This window comes from Calypte anna, chromosome 1 (assembly GCF_003957555.1).
Source record: "Calypte anna isolate BGI_N300 chromosome 1, bCalAnn1_v1.p, whole genome shotgun sequence".
Taxonomy (NCBI): Eukaryota; Metazoa; Chordata; class Aves; order Apodiformes; family Trochilidae; genus Calypte; species Calypte anna.
The window spans coordinates 113,029,033-113,046,234 of NC_044244.1; positions in this window are offsets into that span (position 1 = coordinate 113,029,033).

The window sequence follows — 17,202 nt, forward strand, 5'->3', positions numbered from 1 at the left end:
TTCTATGTTCCTGTTCCAACAGTTCACTTGATTTTTTTATTAACTGAAGAAATTAACTGAAGAAATAGGTTTGACAAATAGTTGGTTCCCTTCCAAAGCAAAACTTCTGCTATTGAGATGAGTGATTGCTTTGTCCATTGACTTAAAATATATTCCTTATCTTACTAATTTGTGGTAGGGAAGTGCACAGATTTTCCCAGATTTACTCCTTTGTCTGTATGCTTCCAAGCTTTTGCCATCACTGCTGGCTGTTCTTTAAGAAGAGAAGCCCTAAGAAAACTTTTTCAAACACTAATATCTTCTTTGGACACTTTTCCCTTCCTCCCTCTCTTCTTTGCTACTTTGGAACCAGCAACTGCCTCAGAATCTGCAGGAGGAAAAACACAGATTCCTGATGTTGATAGCTGTAATGTTCACACCCCTTGAAAGCAAGCTAAGCAGTACCATAACACATTAAATTGGCCTCTGTTGTCCTCAGAAAAGTCTATCTGGGCTATAAAACCTCCAGGTCAACTCTAAGCAAGACCTTACCCTCTGTCTGTCCAACATGATCCCAGAAGGTTTTCAGTCTCAAACCCCCTTATGTCACACTCCAGGATGTGTAACACATGCCTCTAGCTGCCTGCAAAAACCTTCTACCCAACTTGGTGGGTGATAAGACAGCCCTGATGTTACATCAGGCATCTCAAGTTGATGAAGTGAATCTTAAGAAATGTGGGACCTCAGGACTGCTTCCTGAGACCAAGTGTTGCACAATGCTCAAGATGATGAGGACCCCCCTGCCATACTTACCAAAGGTAGCTGTGGCTTGAGGTATTTGATTTTCTCTGCTCTTCTGCAGGTGCACATCAAAATTACGCCTGCTCAAAAAAGAAAAAAAAGAAAACAAACAAAAAATCCCAAACAAAAAAACCTTAGCTCTCCATCTGTCTTACTATGGGACTAATTTTAACGTGATGCTGGAAACATGTGGACAACAATTGGGCTGGAAAGTCAGGATACTTTGTACTCTGCATTTGCCCAGTGCACTTGACTCTGAATGGAGTAACACAGTCAAAGGGGGAGTTTTCAGGAGCATTTTTACACTAGAGATGCCCACAGGCAAAGGTTTTCACAGTCGGACCTTGGGGGCAAAATGTTTTGAGGTGCCACAGCTCAGCCTGAGACCAACAGAAGGTATGGAGGCTCTTCAACCACTGACATGGGCATTAAAAACATAGAAGACCCTCCAAATAAAGACATTTTAACACTTAACTCCTTAATTATCTCTAAATTGGCAGTACTAAAACTCAGCTGCTCTACCAGGTTGCTGTGCACGTTAAATAGTGGTGTTATTAAAGTGCTTTGAAAAGGTAATTAATGAGCATTTTTATTTTTAGAGCCAAGGAAAACCATTACGAGAAATGTAAAGGATACGTCTCACTTATCTGGCACTTGCCTACCATTTATTCTTTGGGAATACTCATTTCTAAGGACCGCTGCTTTTTTTACCTTACATCACAAATTCTCAGTTAATGCATGCCATATCATAATTATTACATTTTGTGTCATTTAGCACATTACATATCTGCCAAACTCTCTCCCAGACTTATTCCAAGTGCAATTGAATTCAAATTGAAGCAGTGATCACACTAAAGCACACACTAAAGCACTTTTATTTGAAGCAATTTCACAAGAATGAGGTACTGAGCAGTAGCCAGAGAGGGCACTGAGATGAGCAGAAAATCACTATTTCTGTCCTTCGGGAAATTCCAATATTTTTTTTGTTTTTTAATCCCAGATAAAATGCAGAGGTAATTACCAGAACTTTCTGTGGGGTGAAAATGCTCCTAAATTCTAACATAATTTGAGTGTTCAAACAAATTGGGTTTTTTTCTGAGAAATACCAGGAGATATAATGGTAGGAGAGAGCCAGGGGGGTCTTGGGGACCCCATAAGTTCACCCATAAGAAAATCTGGGAACGTGAATTAAACCTCCTTTGAGGCATCTGCATTTCAGTGCTGAGCACAAACCAAAATGGCTCCCTTTTTATTTAAAAAAATGAAACACTGTGATTTGGTTGGAACAGCAAGGTAATATTTCATTTTGATGGCTTAAGGAAAAAAGAAGTGTTTCCATCTAAGTAGAAAACTCCCTTTGGATACTTCGGCATTTGTTGAGAATCTTTTTTCTTACAGTAAAAGGACAAGCATTTAATGAAAAATTCCCAATCTAACAAAAAGACTCAGTGACGGCCAGCACAGAGCTACAGAAGATGTCCCAGCAGCATTCAAGAATTTTAGCCCTTAACCCTTAATCTTTTTGTCTACAGTGTTTTTAACTGAAAGTTATTGTTTAAGGAAAAAACTCTGTTTTCAGAGGCATGCATTATTTCTGACACATCTGGGTGTTAAAAAGTGAAACTCTGCAGAACCTCTGCTGCACAGGAAACAGCAAAAGCTGTAGACTTGAAATTACCTTTTCTTAAAAAAAGGTGTGGATTAGACCTATATATGTATATGCAGCTAGGTCAAAACCATAAAGATTTCTGCTCTAACAAAGAATATGGATTTCCATAAGTAACTCAAAAGTAATTGAAGATTAAACAATCCTTTTCATTTTTTAATGAAAATGTTAGAAATGTTTCCAGAACATAAAACTAAAATCCAAATATTTCTTTTCAAGCCCTCCAAACCTGAGATGAGAAGGGTTGACACAATGCCCCTCAGTTCAGGAAGGATATCGAGGTCCTGGAGCAGGTCCATAGGAGGGCAATGAGGCTGGTGAAGGGACTTGAGCACAGATCCTATGAGGAGAGGCTGAGGGAGCTGGGGCTGTTCAGCCTAAAGAAGAGGCGGCTCAGAGGAGAACTCATCGCTCTCTACAACTCCCTGAAAGGAGGGTGTAGCCAGGGGGGGGTTGGTCTCTTTTGCCAGACGACTTTCAACAAGACAAGAGGGCATGGTCTTAAGTTGTGCCAGGGGAAGTTTAGGTTAGATATTAGAAAGGATTTCTTTACGGAGAGAGTGATCAAGCATTAGAATGGGCTGCCCAGGGAAGTAGTGGATTCTCCGTCCCTGGAGATATTTAAAAAGAGACTGGATGTGGCACTCAGTGCCATGGTCTAGCAACCGCAATGGTGGTTCAAGGGTTGGACTCGATGATCTCTGAGGTCCCTTCCAACCCAGCCAATTCTATGATTCTAATGTCTTCTAAGGCATGTGCAGCCAGGACTTCGCCCTTATTCACTTCTGCATGCCAGTTTTGGGCCAGGCTGGGTTTCCCACAGTGTACCAGATCCCAACTTTTTTGGGAGGCGAGGGAAAGTGGGTTGAGAATCACTAATTCTACAGTGACGTTATGAGAGAAAAAATGGCAATGGTGGCACAGCTCTCCATGGACCATGAGGGCATGATGAACACCCTGTACTTCCCAAAGTCATTTACAGAAACTCAGTTTCTGCTTTCAAGTAGAAATAGCCATCTTGATGTAAGAGTTTCCAAGAAATTTTTTGTCCTAATTCTCCACAAAGAAATGCTCTTGGCAAGATTAGTTTTGATGAAAATATCTATTTATAAGTGGAAAGTTTTATAAAATGAAAATGTTCAACCAAATCTGGTTTTATATGACAATAATTTCAGTGTGCTTACTGTAATCAGCCTTCAGACTGGTGTCTTCATGCTGTCAACCTGACCTACTCCCCATAAATAGAGAGCATTCGCTGACAACAGTGAAAATGATGAAACAAATTCTGACATCTTTTCAAGGAGATGAGTGTGGGAGTTTATTAGCAATCTATGTGTGAATTCACATAGATACACTCTATGTGTTTGCTATTAGAAAGCCACATATGGGAACCTTCCAGGCTGCTCTGGCTCCCAGTATGTGCAGCTCCTGTGCCAAGCTGCGTGGTGGAGGTGGTGAGTCGAGGGCACCCAGGATGTTCATCTCCATACAGAATTCCCAGAGAAAAGGCTTGAGGTGGGCTTAGGATCTCAGAGCATGGAAAAGGCAGCAGAGCATGAAATAGGAGCACAAAAAGAGCAACTGTCATGCTCAAGACCTCGGACTTGCCAAGAACAACCAGTGAAATAACCAGTCACACAAGTACATTCATTTTCTTTAGAGATGACTGCAAACATAAGCAGAGGTGAAGGTCAGCACTTAGACAGAAACAAGCCCTGCCTCTCAGGTCTTGGAGGTTAAGAGGCTAGACACATCACTTGTGAGAAGTTTACTAACAGCCCACCAAGATGTGATGATTCACATCACTTGATTTTCTGAACACTGCTTTCTTGCAGGTCAATATGTAAAGTCTTATGTCCTGCAGGCTGAGGGGAGGGAAATGTACACCTTGTTCACAGGGCAGTCAGGACAGCCATGTTAACTTTCATTTATGATTGGTCAGAAACACTGCTAAATGTCTTTCCGAAGACGCAGGTGACAAGACTGTCTTCTAACCTTGCTAAAGCCAGAGATGTTTTGCATGGGGGAAAGAGCAGGATTCAGGCAAACCTGGAATCTCTCCACTTCAGTTCTGCTGCAGAGAGACTGGGCATCCCTCCAGCTGCTTGTCTGGTTCCAGTCGCATCGTTGCTTTTCCATATTGGTTTGTTTTAATTTTTCAGTTTCTACTTTCTCAATCCTCTAAACTGAAATCACTGAACCTTTTGGGTTTTGGCAGAGCTGGCAACATCAGGTGATAGTCTTTAAACCTCTTCTATTCCCAAAGTGCCTCAGATAAAGGATTTCTTGTGACACTCACTTCCCCACTGGTTTCCTTCTTTAAGTTTCCTCATATTTTTTCCTGTTGAAGTATTGCACAGCAGTGTTCAGATATGAGCCCTATTCAACAGGGACTGGGAGGAGGAGAGGTTTAGCACACCTCTGTCTGCAAGAAAGGACACAAAAACAATTTCAAACAGAGCTCGACTATCTCACTGCAGCATCCTATGGCTACTTTCTGTTTAAAATGGTTCCTGAAAGGAAATCATACCGATGCTTGGAACATTTTGGCAGAGTGGTAAAACCTGCAGAGGGGAGACCTGGGGGTTTCAAGAGGTCAGGGTGGAAGGCTAGGGATGGAACCTGCCTCACAGGCAGACTGCACCATTGCCCACCCTTGTGCCTACACTGTGACAAGAACCCCAGACTGGCAAAACACATACATGGAAACTTGACCATTGGTTTTGTGGTTTGGATTGGTTTTTTTCTTTTAATAATAGAAAATAAAAACATTTTTAAGAGGATATTACCTCCTGCAGGAGGAGCAAGCAAAGGTCAGACCCAGCTTGCATCTGCCTTCCCCTGGCAGACACCCTGGGTGCCCCCTGCAGGGAGGGGACAGGAGCCATGGCCAGGGCTCAGCCTGCACTGCCAGCCCTCACCTCTGCCTCCTGCCTCTGGCTTCAGCATTGTGCCAGGCCACAGCTGGTGTGGCATGCATGTTTTATTCACTGTTTTCTTTTGCTTAGAGCATCACACATTTCCTAAGGGTCTTACTCGTCTGGTGAAATATCATGTTTCTCTGCTTTGTAATTCCACTTTTGGATTTATCATAGATTTTTTTTTTTTTTTTTTTTTTTTTTTTTTTAAGATAAGAGTGAAGAGCTGCTTTCTACTAACACCAGCCACATATCAGAACATCTCCAGCACTCATTCCCATTACTGACCTTTCCTAAGTGTTTCAGAGAAGTACTATTTCTCCCAACTTTCTCTTTCTCCTTCTCCCCACTTGATAATTAGGCTGCCTCAGGACAAGAGAGAGCTGGGAAGCAACATACGTGCCTGTCTTGCATCCACCTGGCAGGGTGCAAGAGCAAGGTTTTGTAATCTCATGCTTACCTCCCCAATTACCTGCCACAGCCAGCAGTGAATCTCTGAACAATCCTGCCTAATACTTGTGTACCGATTCTGCAACATACTGAATTTTATCAGACCTCCTATTTAATGTATTCTCTACTTCATTGCCAAAATCTGCTTCTGATAATCTTGTTTTCACAAGCTTTTCACCACTATTGTCAGCAGAACTGGGCTGAATAACACAACTGGAGTCAGAATAAGGCTTACTGACCATATAACCTTGAAGCATTTTCTTTTTGTCCTTCTTGGTTCTTTTCCTGTAACATAAAAGCCCACTTCCAGCGTCAACATCCTTAGAGCTGCAGTTGCTCCCAGTGCCTCCAATTCCAGCTGGAGGGCTGATGTTTCCTGGAGCGCAGCGCTCTGCACACCCCAGCTTGCTCATTACAACTTAGTTTCCTCTTCTGCAGCCCTGGGCCACTGCACAGTGTAAACAATAGCTGTGCCTTTGAAAATCATCCAAAACAAACGGGTCTTGGTGCCCTTGCAGAGTTTACTGTATGCACAGTTGGTTTAATCCTGTGAATATCCTGGAAAGTATGATATAATGCTCATTTCTAACTGATGGGTCCTTTGTGGGAGTCTTGCTAGAAGAGAACTAACCCTTAGATTATTCTTTGCTCTCTGCAGCCTACTGAACAGCTGAACTGTATTTCTAGAGATATTTTTTCCACAGTAAAATTAACCATCTGTAACGAGGAAAGACATATTAAAAAAAAAAAAAAAAAAAAAAAGAAAAGCAAATAATCATCCTCAATCATTATGACTTGGCAAAGCACTCTCAATAAGCAGCTAGAGCTGGATTCAATATTTGCCAATACTCTGAACATCCAGAGGCATGCTGTGCACCTGGGATTTTTACTAATATTTCCTGGATACTCATATTTTTCTTTTCGCCTCCAGCACAGTTTCCTGCTGTCTGAGTAAACTCCTCAGAGATGATTTTTGCAGCCTCCTGTGTTTTATAGTTCAATGGCAGTTTATCACTCCTTTGGGTAATACACAGTGGCATAGACTGCAGTCTTCTGCTACAGGGTTGTCAGGTGTGGGATCTTTCCTCTAGCTCAGAGAAGATGGTTTGCTGACCTTGTCATGATAGAACCTGAGGTCAGGGTAAAAGGATCTCAGTAAAATCAGACATCAGAGGTCTCCATGGAAGAGTAGGCTGTAATTTATAGTAGTCAACCGAAGAGAATAATCTGAAAAAACAGGTAGCTCAAGTTAAAGACTTGGGTTTTTTGTTCATTTTTTTTTCAAATCAGTCTGGGTCATATAAGATTTATTTTGTCAATAAGATTTATTTTGAGGTTGTCACCTGGGTTTTTCTCCCCATCATCTGTTTCCTAGTGATGAGACCCCTTTGTGCAAGAAGCAAGCCGAATCCCTAAAGTCATGGCTATTCATTATGTATCATTATATTTTACTGTATTTCCATCATTCTAGTCTTCAATATTGCCTTATATTTCTATAAAATATCCTTATCTATCTCTGCATTGACAAAGCCTCCTAATTTCCTTAACAAAACACCATTTTTTGTTGCCAAAATAATACACAGAATACATTGAATGTATTCCATGAACAGTCATGAAGTGCTGATCTCCCTCCAGCCCAAAACTTTCCAAGAATTCTTTTGATCATTTAAGGGAAATTCCCACTAGGACTATAAAATAGCATCAAAATGCAAGGGATAGGAGATTAATTATTAGGGCTATCACGAGTGAAAAAAATAGAGAATCAGTCACAAGAGCAGCCTTTGAAGAATGCACTAATAATCCCATTCAATCTGGATGATTCCCCTTTAATCACAACATTGTTATCTGCCTTCCAGTCTGTGCATTATTGCCTGACAAGCATTATGCATCTTTTCAGCATAACTAATAGCATCTTCTGTGTTACCATATCAAAAATAAAATAAAATCCAGATAAATTAGATGTATTTTTTTCTTGTCTGAAAAAAAAATCTGTTATCTCAATTAAGAAAAATGTGAAGCAAGTCAGACACAAGTTATTTTTGGTGATGCCAAGTTGCATTTTATCAGTTTATCTTCATGTACTTCAGCATTCTTTCATTTAAAAATTGTTCTTTAAGTGTGCATGCCACTAAATTCAGATTAATGGGCTTGTTGTTGCTTAAGTCATTTTTCCCCTTCTGGTAGTGTAGGCCATACATTTACTATTTGCTGCACATACGGCATGAGCTTTCAATTTGATAGACTCACTTAAACAAAAAACTTATCAATTTCAATGCTAGTTCCTCCTGTGTATAGGATAAACACTGTCCAGGTCACCTGATCCAACTGCATTGAACTCCACTTAATTCCACTTTAGGAACATGAAGTTTCATTGCCTGAGATGAAGTCTTCTTCATTGATCACCCCTTTTCTCTCGTCCTGCAGGGTTTTTCCTACAGACTTTTCTGCTGAGCTTACCCACTCACAATCTTCTAAGACCTATTCTTCTACGGCCTTGCTTTGCATGCAAGTTCCAAAAATCCATTTTCACTTCTGTAAACAGACTGAGGTTGAGTGGAGGTGTTTCTAATGAGGTTCTACAGAGACTGGTCCCTTGCCTTAAGCTTTTGAGTAATTTTTTAGTCCGGAACGAGAGAGCACCTTTATCTTCAAATTGTGCAGATGACAAGAAACTAACAAACTAGTAGGCAAGGAAGAGAAAGGAACCTGATAGAATTACTGTGTTTCTTAGATGTACATGTAAAACAAATGTAGGGATTTTATAGTAGTTTTGCATTTGACACTGGTAAAATTGCTGTTGAAGCCAGTTGTGTTACATAATGTAATGGTAGCTGATGAACGTGAGAGACACCAAGAACTTCAAGAATGGTACAAGACTGGAAGCTTTTCTTTATTGTGACTTATTTAGGGTGGATCCAACCTGTGGGACACACCATAGCTTCAGTATCTGAGAGAAGTGCAGGGCCACATCTGTGAGATTTGCAAATATCAGTATGTCTGCTGATGATCAAGGGGTTGGCTAGACATGGGATAACACCACATCTTCTTTCATTCCACCTTCCCCTAGTCTAAATGCACTTTTGCCTATGTCCTTCTCTGAAAAGCAGGAAATCTGTTTGATGGAGCACATCTATTTCTGAGAGGTTCTCTCCTTTGTGCCCATTTAATTCTCTGCAATGGTCTCCTTTTCCAGTGGAGATTCATTTCCTCTGTACACTCTAATTTCCAAAGCATCTCTGCCCATCTAGGTAGGTGCCTCTGCTGACCATAATGTATCTTACTTGATGCTATTGCATCCTGCAGGAGAGAGAGATAATTCACTCTCTTGAACTCTTTATAAGCTTTCCAAGTTCAGGTTTCACCTTTTTTAAAAAGAGAAAAGAGAAAGTGTTAGCTGCTTCAATCTTTCAAAAGACAGAGGTCATCCAAGGATTTCTTGTACACCAAGATTTTCAGTGTTCTGAGATACAACAAGGCGGCTCCATTGATCATCACACATCCCATTAAATCATTTATTGTTGAAGTGTCTCTACAAAATCCCTTTTAAAAAACAGAGAATATTTTGTATTATTTATTACAAAATTTTGTTCTGCCAACAGCAAAACTCACTTCATACAGAACTTCAGTAATGGTAAACTAACTGATTTACTGCAAACTAACTGATTTACTGGAATAGCTCTTACATTTTTAATAGCTCTGTCTGTGCACCTGCTGTTATTCGCACCCTGCAAAAGTGGCAGATGAAACACAGGACAGATGTTCTGAAAGCTGAAAAAGAACACTATCATTTTAACAAACAGATACCTGTCTGGGATCTCTGATGAAAAATAGTCCCATTCCCAGATGGGTTTTGAAGAATAAGGTTTGAACACATTAGAAAGTGTTATCAGCCCTATTGTTATCTTTGCATCACTTGGAAGACCACTGACCAGTGATAAACAGGGAACTTTTCCAGCAGAACAAGAGCTTATCAATTAAGACTGGTAGACTAATTTTGTTCTACTGAAGATCAAATGTAAGAAGTCGTTGTGGACAAGAGATTTCTCACCTAACTCAAAAAATAGCCACCTCAGATTTAACTACATTTTATGCTTTAATGTCCCAACAAGAGCAGTCCATTTTCTCTTCATAAAGTGAACACTCAATTCTCATGGACTGGAATAAGAACAGATTTACTCTGCTGTAGTGAAATGAGGCAACCAGGTGCCACTAATTGCCCCTTTTATTGGCCCCCTTGTCCTGCTCATGTGCAGTGGGGGCCCACCCTAACCAGGCACAGGTGGGCTTAACACAAGCTCATGCCCACTACCTGGCAATTAGTGGCACCTGGTTGCCTCATTTCACTACACTCTGCCCATAGCTGGGAACTGCAGACCATCAATGAGTGACAGCTCAGGAGCACAAACTTAAGCAGGCCTATGGGAGGAAGTAGAATGTCCAATACTACACAGTACAAAGGTGTAACAGGTCAGAATTCAACCCAAGACCCACTCCTCTGAAGCTTACAGATGTGTTGAAAGTGAAGGGAATCAGCTGCAGATTAGTGGCAGGGGTTAGTGTTTATTCAAGGCTCACATGATCTGCACAGAGAAATGGAAGTAGCTAATGCTACCTGATTTCTTGTAATTCAAAGCATTAAAGCTCCAAATGTGCCAGGTCTCAAATGTGTCCAGCAAGGATAAACAATAGATTGGTTCTACTGGGAGCTGGAACCACACTGAGCAAGGCATGAGTAACAGTCACCTCCCAGCCTGATGGTCACAGGGTCACATCATTGAACTGAACCCTCTCCTAGCCCTCTACAAAGCTTACAGGCATTGCTGCTTTGGGTACCTAAGAGTTCTGGATATAAAGCCCCATGAAAACAGTATCTCCCTAAACTGTTTTCTCTCAGCTGCATAAAACCACTTTATAATCTCATTTGGTCCCATGCATGACATTACAGATTTCAATTCAAGCAGCTTCATCTCATTTCAGAAAGTAAGTCCACACATGCATGGCAGAGAGCTGTCAAAAGTGTGGCTTTGTGTCTTTGCGTGTTGATATAAAACTATCCTAATGACATGAAACTTCACATGAAGACTGCTTCACAGAGTTATGTACTATGATGCTGTGAATGCAGAGGTTTGTTGGAGCTGGTGTAATTTTACTCAGTAATGGACATTAGAAATTATCTCCCTTTCTTGTAGACGCCACATCCTTCAAGTTAATGAATAGGGAAGGAAAATGAAGTAGGGGATGCTTGGGCATTAAGTTTTTTACCATGTAACTTAGAACTCAAAAGACTGAATAGGATCCCTGCCCCCAAAATGTAAGACTGGAGTCTTTGACAAGAAGAAAGACACACATGATGGTAGACAGGTGGGAAAGTGAAAGGAAACAGGCAGAAAGTACCTGTCCCCCCTTAAGCAGTGCATCCACAGGTGAACTATTCTCAACCTTTCATTTAATTCACAGAACAACAGAAAAATCCTTCATCCTTCCAGTTCTCTGCTGGAATTCTGTAACCACATACCAAGATGGGAATCAGGACTCCATACTTCCCACCAGCCTTCAAAAGAAATCAACTTAAAATGGTTAACAAGTCATACTTAGATATGAATGAATAGCAATAAAATGCAAGCCTGGCAGTTCAATTATAAAACATGTTAAGGCCTTCCAGGAGTGATTAGTACCATAACATTGTATAAGGCTATCGCATGACTGACTAATTGGCAATGCTAAATTTACTTTTAAATGCCAAAAAGCATCTTATTGATATGGGTTGCTATGTGGACAATATAGCTTTTTGTAATTGTTGGCACATGTACCTAAGGGGCACTTCTGTATCTCAAACAAACAACATTAAAGGATTTGTCAGCTGACTAATAGAAATTACAGGCCTACAAAGTTACTAGGCCTAAAGCCTTCTTTTTTCCCTAGGGGAAGGGCTGCTAGCTGATGATGTTGCTGAAGTTAATTTTTAATAGCCAAAGAATTATGTGTATATATATTATATATATATACACACACATATAATTGTAGAATTATTTCGGTTTGGAAGGAACTTCTAAAGTCATCTACTCCAACTCCCCTGCAGTAATCAGGGACAACCCTCAACTAGATCAGGTTTGCTCCAGAGCTGTGTTGAGCCTCACCTGAAAATCTCCATGGATGAGGCCTCAACTACCTCCTTTGCCAACCTGTTCCATTTTAGCCACATGTAGCTTGTGTTCAAGCTACATCTACTCTTCTCTAACTTAAGCCATTGCCCCTCATCCTATCACTACAAGCCCTTGCAAAAAGTCCATCTCCAGCCTTCCTCTAGGACCCCTTCAGATACTGGGAAGTTGCATTTAGGTCTCCTCAGAGTCTTCTCTTCTCCAGGCTGAACAACCCCAGCTCCCTCAGTCTGTCTTCACAGGAGAGGTGTTCCAACCCTCTGATAAATATTCATAGTAAATTTCCTCTGGACTTGCTCCATTGGGTCCATGTCCTTCCTGGGTTGAGGACTCCAGATCTAGATGCAGTACTCCAGGTGAGGTCTTACCAGAGCAGAATAAAGTGAGCAAATTGCCTCTATCTGCTGGCCATGCTTCTTTTGATGCAGCCCAGAATATTATATATATATGAAAAATATACCTTCCAGATGCTGTAGAAAATTTCTAATGGTCCTAGCCCAGGATGCTGAAACAGAGCAATTTGTGACTAGCTTGGCTGCTATGGAAATATTTTTGGCTGGGATCTGTTTACTTCCACTCCTTCAGTTAATTAATCAAAGGCTCAGGCATTGCGTTTGTGGTTTTAATTTCCTATAAAAGAACCTTACCTGGGCTTTATAACATGTAGGATGGTGCTGTCCCTCACCCAGGGAGAGCCTCCATGTACATCACCCAGATATAAAATGCAAACAACTGGACAAACAGAAGGTACAAAGTAACATCACATCTCTAATGCAAGGGTGTCACTGTTGTTGTTGAAGGGATTAACAGGAGGCCTATCTAAGTGCTCTACCTGTGTGAGGTGTATAGTAAGTCATGACAGAGCAGAGGGGAAATACAGAAAAATCCTCTATTGAAAGAGAAGGAGAGAAACTTGTTTAAAATCAAATACAATATCTAGCATCTGCAGCAGTGAGCTTTGTCTGTCTGCACTTGCACTAAAGTTTTTCAGAGGATGGTGAGATCATGTCCCACATTAGACAGGGGTAACTCATCTGTGAAGACAGCATCCACACATTCACATTGCCATCATCATCAAACTGCCTGATCACAAAAAAGTAGCAGATGAAATTTTCCTCAGGCAAATGGAAGAAACCCTGCTGGACGTGCTGGCCCATGACATTCCAAGGCCACTTTAAATGATCTTTGAAAGGCTGGGGCAACTGTCACAAGGGATTGGAAGAAAGCACATGTCATTTCTACTGTCAAGAAGGAGAATCTGTGGAACAACAGGCTGGTCAGACTCGAATCAGTTCCTGGGAATGTGATGGAACAAGTAATCCTGGTAACTGTTTCCAAACACTATGGAAAATAAGTGGAGAAAATCATAACTGTCCAACTTGATAGCTTTGATTGGCTCAGGGGACAAGGAGAGAGCACTGGGTCTAGTCTGGTGCTCTGCTTCCCAGCAGAAGAAAGACAAGCAAGATACAGGTGCAAATCTATCACAGAGATGATAAAGTGTAGCAAGATGGACCTCTTTTAGGGAACAGCACTTCAAGGTCCAACCAGGTGTTCCAGCAGAGACTCACAAATAGTGCTCTAAGCCTACAGCTCTCAGAGCTGACTAGCCTGGATCAGTGCTGTTGCTCCAAGAACAACTGGCCTCTCTGCTGGCTTGCTCAGGACTGAGCTGAGCTTGTGTCTCAGGCCTCACCTTTTATTGGCCCCCTGGTCCTGCTCATGCGCAGTGGGGGCCCACCCTAATTAGGCACAGGTGGGCTTGACAAAAGCTCATGCCCACTCCCTGGGAATTAGTGGCACCTGGTTGCCTCATTTCACTACAATAAAGGGCTTGAAGCACCTTTGACATAAGAAGAGACTGAGAGTACCAGGACTGCTCAGCCTGGAGACGTATCCAAGTGAGACCTTAACAATATATATAAATACCTGGTAAGAGAGATCCAGAGTCCTCTCAGTAGTGCCCAGTAATAGAAGACAAGAGGCAGTGAGCACTCATTGAAATAGGGGAAATTCCATTTAAACATAAGCAATGAATGTTCTACTGTAAGGGTGCTCAAACACTGGGGAAGATTGTCCAGGCAGGTTGTGCAGTCTCCACTCTTGGAGATAACTAAACCCTGGCTGCACACAGGTGTGACCAAGCTGTTTTAGTTGATCCTGCTCTAAAAAAGGGTTTGGACTGAATGATATCCAGAGGTGGCTTCCCACCTCAGCTGCCCTGTAATTGTAGCATTGGAGTCAATCAATATCACTACGTATCAGTAGAGCAGTGAGTGTGGCCCTGGGATAGAGAGAAGGCAGATGCTTCTAGAGTTTCAAAAGCATCATTTCTGCACTGATTTAACATTAAAATGGACGGACTGTTTTCTTGGTCTTGTTAGCTCGTGTCACAGAAAGAAAAACCAAGGAGAAGTATTTTGCAATGCTAAAACATTTTCTTGATAGATATTATTCACTCTGTGTGAATGTGGTGGTAAATGGATTTCTCCAGTTAGCTGGACAGACACACACCACTGAATTCATGTTCCTGTAGCATCACAAGAGTTATCATCTTATTTCATATTTTTAAAAATCTAAAATATGAAGTATGAGTGCTTATTAGATCATTTAAACTACTTGCTTTATGCAAGTCATAACTGCAAATATTCATTCTTGTCAAAATATATTTCAGAAAGTTTAATCTATAATTCCTTTAAAATAGGTACAATGTAAATGTGAATTGAGCTTGCAGTAACTGCTGGAATAAGGTTCTTTCAAAAAGAAAAAAATCTTGCCCTGTGTCTGTTCATGGGCACTGAGCAGATGGCTTATGTTTATTAAAATAAGAGCATCACATAGTCATTTTCCTGATCTCCTTTCTAAATTGCCTTCTTTTAAATATATAGTGCCCCAGTTGTGTGATGTACACAGAACTAGTGCTTGTAGTTAAAAATTGGAGTAAATTCATATTCCAAAGGCAGAGCTGGTTTTATAGCAAAACTGCAAGGTAGAGTTAAGACTATTTGACACACTGGCTAGACATATTTGAATATGTTTCATTTTCTTCATATGTTTCCTAAATTCTTAATTTACAGATCAGATAATTCATTTTAGGAATAATCACAACAGTAATTTCACCTTTTTCTATTAAAGTGCTGAATTGCATTTGTAAATTAAAACCTTGTTGATTTAAGTTGTTATCAAGGTATATGTAAAAATAGATCTTTCTTACACCTAACTTCATTGCTTTGATTCCTAAGTCTCTGATTAAAATGAAGTTTCTAAGCACCTTCTGAAAATGGAACTTAGAACACTTTAATGTTATAGACAGGCTCAGAACAACATTTGGCCAAACAGTAGAGATTATATCTATTCAAACCAAAGACTGGTTTGGATACATGCAAACATTTCTTTTTCATCTTTCTTAGCATACTTTTTTAGTTTTTGTTTTGGCTTTGTCATGTTAATAATTCTAGGATCTGGCTAGAGCTTTGGAGAAAGATCAGAAAATTCAGAAGGAAGCACTAGAAATATCTCTTGTGTTTCCTGGGTTAAGCACTGGAAGCAGATTCAACTGGAAGAGTTTATTGCAAAAAGTCCTGACTGAAAGGTAAGGAAAATAATTTAAATAACTGAAACTGCCATTTCTTTAAAAGCAATGCTGCTTTATGTAACCTCAGTTCCATGCTCTGGCATTTCTAATGTAAATGATTTTGATCAATATATGCCAGAAAGAGCAAACACATGTGCAATGGAACTGACAAGAAGACTACAATGAGTAATGTTTCTTGAAATGAGACATTTGTCTCAATAAGAAAAGCTCCTTGAAATGAGACATTTGTGAGGTATCATTCCAAGTTCCCAAGTCACTTCAGCGGGACTTTTACATTATGGAGAAGGTAGAGTATTATTACGCATGCTGAGATTTTTTAGTATTATGTTAAAAAATGCATAAATAAAAAAGGATGTTTAAATATTAATAAGAACCTCATTTACTACCATGCCAAAGAGATACGGGAAGTAAAAAATTGAAAAATCTGGCAAAAATACGTTAAAGCACAATGACTGAAAAGAACAAAACAAAACATAGCAAAGCAAAAAGGAAATAAATAATGGATGAATTAGTGGTTTCTTTTGCATTGATAAAAAACAACAGAAGATTAAATGACATTAAAAGAGAACCAAACAGAAAAGCTCCTTTCTGGAAGAAGAACTGTCAACATTCTCAGAATCCATCTTCAATTCAACTAAAACTTTAAAAGGAAAAAATACAAACAAAAATTCACATTGCTTATTGAAGAAGGTCTCAGAGTCTGCTTTTCTGCTTTCAGGTTGACTTTTTCTCAAGTTAGTAAGTTTGTGGACTTAAAAAAATTATCCTTGTTCACCTAGCAGTTGAAATAGGAGCACTGTATAAAGAGAATGTTATTAAAATACCTGGAAAGTTTATTCAAAAAACTGTAATTACTTTAAACCCATTCATCTTTCACGCATTCTCTCATTAGCTTGAACATTTTTCAGTATGCTTGGTGATTTGAAGAGTGGTATCTGCTCATACACTGACTGATCCCCCTTGTCCTTCTGTTTTCACTTTATTTCATTGTCATAGCAATTATCATCGCCTATATTAGAGTCTCTGGGATTTCTGCAATCTCCTTCGGTGTCACTGATGATAAAAAATTGGGCCCATGTTGTTGAAACCCAAACTGATGTGATCTTTTTTTTCACAGTCATTTCAGTACCTGGGCACAAAAGCAAATGTAGGAACATATAACCCAGCCTCTGTTCTCATTGGTAAGTACTTGTGTGACAGATTTGATTAAAAATGACTGATACACCTAAACCAGCACTTTTTTTTTTTTTTTTTAATTGCTATTATTTCTGTGACAGTGAAGCTTATTGGTCATACTGACAGGTGGAGTGAACATTAGGCTTTATTCCCCTTCTGGAAACAAGTAAGGTCAGGGAAGGTACAACACAGAAACCTTTGCTTGTACCAGCAAGTCAGATGCTGCCATCCTCTGCTATTCTCTTGAATGATTTTCTGCTGCTTCTTAACACATCAGGGTTAAGAGGTTTCCCTAGTCTTGTTCCTACTTGCTTCTGAGCATATGATATATCTGCATAAATGAAAGTATCTGAGATCTTATTTGCTGTTGAGATATCCCAACCAATGCCTAGCTGCCTCTCCAGAATGTATGACTTATAATTAAGCCATCTGTCATGTCTCCCAGTCATCAGCAAA